Source organism: Camellia sinensis, chromosome 8, assembly GCF_055761805.1.
Source record: "Camellia sinensis isolate YWXY chromosome 8, ASM5576180v1, whole genome shotgun sequence".
Classification (NCBI taxonomy): domain Eukaryota; kingdom Viridiplantae; phylum Streptophyta; class Magnoliopsida; order Ericales; family Theaceae; genus Camellia; species Camellia sinensis.
This window is the reverse complement of record NC_138968.1, coordinates 34549139-34557492: the sequence shown is the minus strand read 5'-3', so window position 1 is coordinate 34557492 and position 8354 is coordinate 34549139. Positions and strand designations below refer to the sequence as shown.

Here is an 8354-nt window from a genome sequence, read left to right as displayed (position 1 = left end):
AGCTACAACATAGGCTTTCGGCGAGGAGAGCAGGTCGGAAGGGATAGCGAAATGATTGTCATAGGATATAAGCGAACGTTGAGGACAAGAAAAAGGTTAAGCTTTCTATCTCCAATCTCTCCCCATATACTCTACTTCTCTTCCTAACTTGCTCGTCGAAGGGTTCACTGGGGGACTACCCCGTTCCCCGTTGAACTTGTTTGCAGGTTATCCGGTGGGCTCGATCATTTGGGCTTGGGCATGAGGAGCTTGGACCAGTTCGCTCCATTCACTGGGATAAACTGTATCAACAAATGTGATGATGATGGTAGTGAAAGTAGCAAATTCACATGATTACGGGGAAGCATTGATAAAGAGTCTTTTGTTCTTTGAAGGACAAAGGTCTGGCAAGTTACCCCCTTCTCAGCGCATCACTTGGCGAAAGGACTCCGCTCTTCTTGTTGGCTCTGATCTCCATGTAACTCTCTCTCTCTCTCTCTCTCTCTCATATTCGTTCCCATGTTAATAAAATATTAGTAATTGTTTTGAAGCAACGGGTTACTCTACTTACAGCACGTTTGTTTGGAATGATTCAGTCCTGGGAAATGATTCATGTTCTGCGGATGAAATAGTTTATGATTTGGTTTAGAAATTTTGCATCGAATTAATAGACCATCCGAATTATTAGTCACAAATATGTTGAATTGTTCTCTTTCAAGACCGTGGGACATAAAATCTGGGATAACTTGAAATTACATTTTTGGCCAGTCGAGTAACCAGTTGATCGGGAGACCACCAGTGAGTGCTTTTGTGTTGCTAAAATAGAGAGCATGTGATATTAATTATACCTAGTAAAATAAAATAAAATTTAAAAATCTCAACCAAAAATTAAAATAAATTTATATAATTTTTATTGATGTTCTATTTATTTAATTTTTTTAAAAGTTCTAGTAAAAAAATAAATAAAATATGATACGTATATGATTTAATAGAATAGTCCAATCCTGATATACAATTTCATGACTAAACAAACATATGATTCAACATAATAGTCCAATTAGACATCTAATCTCATGACTAAACAAATATAAGATACACATCATTTCTTACCGAATAGTCCAGAGACAATATATCTTAAGACTAACAGTCCGGTGAATTACAATATTCCTTATTCAGTCCGTTCATGTTTGTTTGGATGAACTGAATAAGGAGAAATTATAAACCATGGGATTGTTAATCCTAGGATATATAATTCCTGGACTATTTGGTTGGATAAGATGTGTATCTCAAATTTGTTTAGTTATGAGATTAGATGTAAAGAAATGATTATTCCATTGAATGTTATGTTTGTTTGAGATATTCTAAAGAAGGATAAATGTTCAAAAGGCAATTTTGCCATTTTAAATTGTTTACTAAATAATATCATGTCATTAATATTTTAACTTTTTTGGGTTAGATTAAATAAAAATTTATTTTATTTTTTTAAAAAGTAAATAAATTTATTTTTTTCAATTAAATAAATAAAATATCAATAAAAATTTGTGTTATTTTTAAATAAATTTATTTTAAAAAATAATATTTATTAAATAAAACATCAATACATATTTAAATAATGAAATTAAATAAAACTTCAATAAAAAATTATCTTAAAAAATTAAATAAATAAAACATCAATAAAAATTAAATTAAATTATTTTATTTTTAAATTGAGACATTCAAATTTATTAAATATAATACATAATTAAATCAAATACTTGGAGGGCAAATATGTCATTTTATCATTTAATCTCATGAGATAGTTATCCCACCAATTCTATCTCATATCTCCCTAGGATATAATAATTCCACGTATGTGGGATTGATGGTTCATCCAGACGCCTAATCTAGCCTATGAATTTACAACCAAACAATGGATTCCATGATCTAATAGACATTCGGCGTCCAATCCCCACTCCAATTCCTCCAAATAAGCACACTCTTATTGCTTTCATGGAATGATATAATTATAATATTATTATGGAACCAGATTCTCTCAAATCATGTTGTTTGGTCACGATGGATCTCACTTCAATAATTAAATTTTTTAAATCACACTATTTAGATTATTCATAAAAATAAAAATAAAAATCATATTAAATAATCATAATCATGTAAATTTATTGTATTTGTTTATCAAAAAATAGATAGTTTAGTTTTTAAATAATATTTAGGATAAATTATTAACATATCTTAAGATTTGTTTAAAATATAAATTACTCTCGTGACTCTAAAACCTACATCCCACCACTTGAAGTTTTTAATTTTATAATAAACAACTTATTTTATTAATAAATTATCAAGTTAACATTTTGAATAATATCAGAAATTTATTTTAATTAATAATTCATGTATGTTTTTTTTTTTTTTTTATATGGGAGAACACCTAATTTTTTTTTTCAATTAATTATGTTAAATAAAAAAATTTGACAAGAAAATATTTATAATTTTTTAAACCACATGAGACAATTCGTATGTTAAATAAATCTCAAAAATATATTTGTAATTTATCCTAATATTTGGCAGTTTATTTTTTTACAAATAAATATCATAAATTAATTTGATTATTTATTGAATCAATTTTATTTTTTCACAAATAATCTCCACTCACATCAAAAAAAAAAAAAATTTTGCATCATTTTTAAAAATAAAATTTGTTTTTTTTTTTTGGCCGGGAGGGGGGAGGGAGGGGGGTTGAGATAAATCATTTATTTTATTATAAAAAAAATTCTGTAAATTATTTATGAAATAATCAAATCAGTATAATAATTGTAGGCAATATTATCATATATGTTTTTTTAAGATAATATTATTTGTTTATTTTTTAAAGGCAAAATGGTGAAATAATGTCAACATACATATTGAATCAATTTGAATTTAATGAAATTTAAAATAAAATAAAAAATCCAATTATCGATTTGAGTTTAATGATGGGTCTACCCATTAGCAGCTGAAGATTTTTGGAGATATCAGACTAAGGGTTTTTTTGAAAATGGATAAATTATAAAAATATCCCTTGAGATTTATTTAAATTACAAATTATTCTTATGATTTTAGAAATTATATTATGCCTCCTGAAGTTTCTAATTTCATAACAAATAGGTCATTTTATTAATAAATCATCAATTTAATTAATAGTTTTTAACAATGTTAACATTTTATTTCAATTAATAATTCAGATAATTTTATTATTGTAGAAGTGAACATTTAGAAATTTCACTTTTTTAATTATTTCTGTTAAATAAAAAATTCTGACAATGAAATATTTATAATTTTTCAAATCACATGGGGTAATTTGTATTTTAAACAAACTTCAAGAGGTGTATTTGTAATTTACCCTTTAAAAATTGATTATTTTAGTTGATTTTTTAATTTTTTATAAAAAAGCCGTGCACAAAAATAAAAAGAAGAAATAATTTTTTTAATAACTTTTTAATTATTTTAAATTATTACCAAAATAGCCCTAAGTATGAAAATGAGACAAACATTTTCTAAATGTTTTTAAAAAGTTTTTAGACTTTCCACCATAAGAATTTTTAAAAAATTTTAATAAATTGAGAGTCTATATGGTCTTATCGTCGACCGGCCTACCGCCTATAGGTCTGCCAAAGCCAAATTGGACGGGATTCCTCACTCCTAATTGAAGAGAAGCTGGACAATTTATATAATTTGATAATACTATTAACTTTGTATGGGGAATAGGTTTTTTCATTTGCAGGTAAGTTTCGAGGATCTTACAATGACGGTCTTGGGCCAGCAGTGTGCTCATTTTATTGTAGTAGCAATGGTCATCAGGTAAGCATTAGCAAAAATCCTACAAAGTTTCAAAAAATGCATGGATACAAGAAGTAAGAAATTGGGTAAATTATATCACAAGTCTCTATATTTTGACTATTATGTCATTTTGATTTATATAATTTCAATTAACTAGATTTTAATCTTGAATTTTTTTATTTTGTCTCTATTTGATCCAATTGACTATAGCCATTAACATTTTTTTTAAAAAATAAAAAATGCACACATGAATAGTACGCCTTTTGTTTTTAAAGATAAAATTATAGGCTCACTCAACTAAAAAATAAGTCAACTTTAACCATCTCAGTGACTATTTTTCGCCAAAAGCTCTAACTGACATTATTAATTAGACTAAATTAATACAAAATTAAAAAGTATGGGCAAAATACAGGGATTACTGATATAATTTACCCATGAAATTTGTATATGATTGAAAAAATAACAATTAAAAAATTAGTAAAGTTTTCATTTATGAATTGACTTATTACTAAAAGAAGTAGAATGTGTAACACAGGATGAATTGATATGGGCAGCAGCATAGTTACACAAATGCCACTAAAGCAACTTACTATTGGAATTATGTTACTCAGAACATACATAGTTTAGACTCTGTTTTTGCAGAATTTGGATGGGATGCTAATCACGCTGGAATCAATATACTTCTTTGTAATTATGTCTGATGATGTTGTTCGTTCTAGGCGGAACGGGTCGGACTAACCCACGCTCCTCAATTGTACGTCCGAATGACCAAGCCCACCGGAAGACTTGCACACGAGTTCAATGGGGAACGGGGAGTCCCCTCGCGAACCCTCCGACGAGCAAGTTAGAAAGAGAAGTGGAGTGTAGGGATGGATTAGAGATAGAAAGCTTAACCTTTTTCCTGTCTTCGACGTCTGCTTATATCCTCTGGTAATCATTTCGTTGTCCCTTCCGACTTGTCACCTTGGCCGAAAGTCTATGCTCTAGCTCACCTTGTTCATGGTGAAGCCGTTCTGTCCCGACGGAGAGAGGTTATCGCAATAAATGCTGTAAGGGGCTTCGTTAATGGTGATGTGCAGTGGCAATAATTTTGGAAGATCTTTGTCTACCTATGTGGCTTGTCCTTCACCTACCACGTGTTTGAATATCATTGGTTCTTAATGCCATGTTGACTTCCAGCTATGTTGGGCCTCATCAGTTGAACTATGCATTGGGCCCTAAATGGTAGGCTTGGGTTGTTCATAGTGGGCTATAGCCTTTATGGGCCTACCCATGTCAGTAGTCCCCCATTCCTAAGTGCAGCTTTAGCCAAACAAAGGGAATAATGAAAAAATCGGTAGGGTGAGGTCCGACCGAGAGGAGGGACCGACAATAAAAAAAGGGGGGCTGACAGCGAAGGTTGGCCGAGTGGAAGGACCGACCGTGAGGGGGGCCGACTACGAAGGGTGGCCGAGTGGAGGGACCAACCATGAGGAGGGTCGACCGCGAAGGGTGGCCGAATGGAGGGGCCGATCACGATGAGGGTCGACCGCGAAGGGTGGTCGAGTGGAAAGGCCGCTCATGAGGAGGGCCGACCACGAAGGGTGGCTGAGTGGAGAGGCCGATCATGAGGAGGGCCGACCGTGAAGATAGCCGAGTGGAAGGACCGACCGTGAGGAGGGCCGACCACGAAGGTTGGCCGAGTGGAAGGACTGACTGTGAGGAGGGCCGATCACAAAGGGTGGCCGAGTGGAGGGGCCGATCATGAGGAGGGTCGACCGCTAAGGGTGGGTGATGTGGCGCGGGGCTCGAGAGGCGGCGTGACACGTGCTGAAGCGAAGTGGAATAGATAAGGAAGAGGAAAGGGAGCAGTGGATCGTGGTCGTACATGTGGCCGGATCTCGCAGTGGGGGAGGTTAGGCATTGGGCAAGAAGTGAAACGATAGGTCATTATAGGGTGTTGAAAAGACAGTTTGGGCGGATTTAGAAAATTTTCAAACTGGCGAAAATTAATTGTGACCCTTGAAATACAGGCAAGCCTTGGTCTTTTGGTATTATTCGTTTTACCTACCTTTTTGCAAAAAATCAAAACCATTCCAAGTGTAAACTCCTTCGTTGCTAACGATACACCCCTGCACCACTTTTTGAATTTTCTTACGCCTGCATCCGAAGCTATTTGCAGACATACGAGAGAGATGGCTCAAGAGGAAGCAACAACTGCGAGGGTTGATCCCCTAGGCGACAATGACGCGGTTGACTTGGCAGAACAATACCGAACGGAGCGTAGGGAGGGGGAAGGAGCGAGTCAAGCGGTGTGGCCTCGGCCCAGGACAATGATTTCGGCCGCGAGGCCTATCAGTCAGGTGGAGCCAGACCATTGGCATACAAAACCGGATAGATCTGTACTGACAGCTGAGGAGTTTGAGGGAATAAGGAAGAAGCACTAAATACCCTTGGAGATAGGGCTGAGATTGCCCACCACCACGGAAAGGGCATCAGATGTGTGGCTGTAGACATCCCATTTTTGACCGACCTTAAGACTTAGACGTCATCGATTGAGAGCTCGGTGATGGTGCATGTTGTTCTCGTTCTGAGGTTTTGGAATTTCGGTTGAGAGCCTTACCCCCGGACCTCGGGACCTTTTTATGCTTTGCCTTGGTTTGCGGACCAGGTCTTGCTTTCTCTTCCCGGAGGGAGGAAGAGGTCTTGTAGACCATCTCCCAGTGGTCGTAGGCTACTTTTCGTGGTCGCAGGCCACTGTTCCCGTTTGGAGACCAGTTTTCGATTTTCAGAGCCGTTGGCCACGCGCCTCGGTTCGGGACCGCTTAACTTTCTCCATTTGGAACGGTTTTTGGCACACCTTGTTTCCTCTTTCTAGAGGGATACTGTGGCCTGGGAGACCACCTTTGTGGTCGTACGCCACTTTCGATGCTTAACAGCCTGTTTTCGGGGCACCCGACTGCGCGTTTTGACCCCCGAACCCTCGTTTTGCATCCGTCTTGGTTCATTTTTGGCATGGACCTTGTTTTCATTGTTTGGAAGGTGGTACAAGGGTGGGAGACCACATTTTCTCCTTGGAGACCACTTTTTCCTCGCCGGCCAATTTTCTTGTCAGGTAACTGGTCTCCCTCATTTTTGGGGCTGGTCTCCCATCACACCACTAGCTTGCATTCAGTTGAGAGACCACCAAATGGGCTGCCCGACCACCTTTCTTTGAGTTGACCCTTTTGAACTGGTCGGCCGACCACCTGAACTGGTCGGCCTACTTCCCCCAGTCTTGTCTCAGTGAGTTGATAACAGCTGTGCCAGTTGGGAGGCACAGACTGGATCTTCCATACACGTGTATGGAGGATCTTCCACCTTGGTTTGAAGCTTCTTGGAGAAGCTTTAGTCCCTCTTGTCTATAAAGGAAAGCCTCCTCTTCCTTTACAAGGGTTCTGAATTTGGCTGAAGCATATACACATACATCCCCCCATTGTCTCTATATTTTTGTGTTCAAAAGTACTAAGTTCTTGCCCCTTTGCACACTACCTGTTAGCCTAACACCTCCAACACCAACCTAAGCTCCTTGGAGGGTCTTGAGAGGTCCTAAGGAGCTGCATTTTTGGTCTGTAAACTGCTGGAGTTGCTGAACTACAAAGGTAACACCCTATTCCCTCTTTTGAGTTTTATTTTGCTCCATCTTTTAGCTATACTTGCAAGCATTTTTGAGCTTTGGTGTAAACTGAAAAAAGTCTTATTTTGAGGTCCTTAACAAGTTTTTTTAAGATCATTTTTCTGTTGGGGGTCATCTACCCCCTCGCATGCTTCATTTCACCTTGCTTTGAGCCATGCATTAAGGCCTTTGTTTTGAGCTTTGTTTTCCCTTTTGACCACTGAAATCAAGCGGATTTTCAGTGGCTAGCATGCTGTTTTAAGTGCCAAAATCAGAGAGGGGTGACCCTCTCTCTCTCTCCTTGTTTTGTTTTCTAGCATTTCTGGCCTTACAAAGGAGCCCTTATTTGCATGCTTCCAAGCCATGTTTTAGGCCATTTTTGATGAGTTTTAGGACCTGCATAGGCTCTGTCCAGAGCTTGTTTTTCCATATTGGGTGTCCATATTGCATGTGTAGAATAACCCTCTTCATAGCCTATCAAAGGAGCATGTCATTCTTGCATGCATTGACCATGTTTCAATGAGTTTTGGGGCTTTATTTGGCATGTCATACCTCTAAATTTTGCTGGTTTAGTGACCTCTTGAATGCTTCATATACTTGTAGTGTAAACCCTCTTTACTAGCTTGTATTGCATACTATTTTGGTTTTTGATTCTAGCACTTTTTGGCCATGCCTTAGACTGATTTTGTGCATGCTTTGGACTGCCTTAGCTCTGTTTTTATGCCTCATGGTCGAATGATGCTTGCTATGCATGGTTGTAATGTAATACCCTTGCCTAGCCTAGAGTTTTGAAGCCTATTGCATGCTTATACTGAGGGGTTTTCATGTTTTGGGGCCATTGAGCATGTCATTTCAGAGCTGGAAAATGTGTGATTGTATGCCATATTTCATCCCTTGCCATGCTTTGGTAGAGTTACATTTGGTGCCTTAG

At 36.9% G+C, this 8354-nt stretch overlaps 1 pseudogene; it reads left to right on the top strand.

The window, feature by feature from the left end:
* Positions 1-304: 304 nt before the first annotated feature.
* LOC145797684 (endoglucanase 8-like) overlaps positions 305-8354 on the top strand; it is a 41345-nt pseudogene continuing 33295 nt past the window's right edge.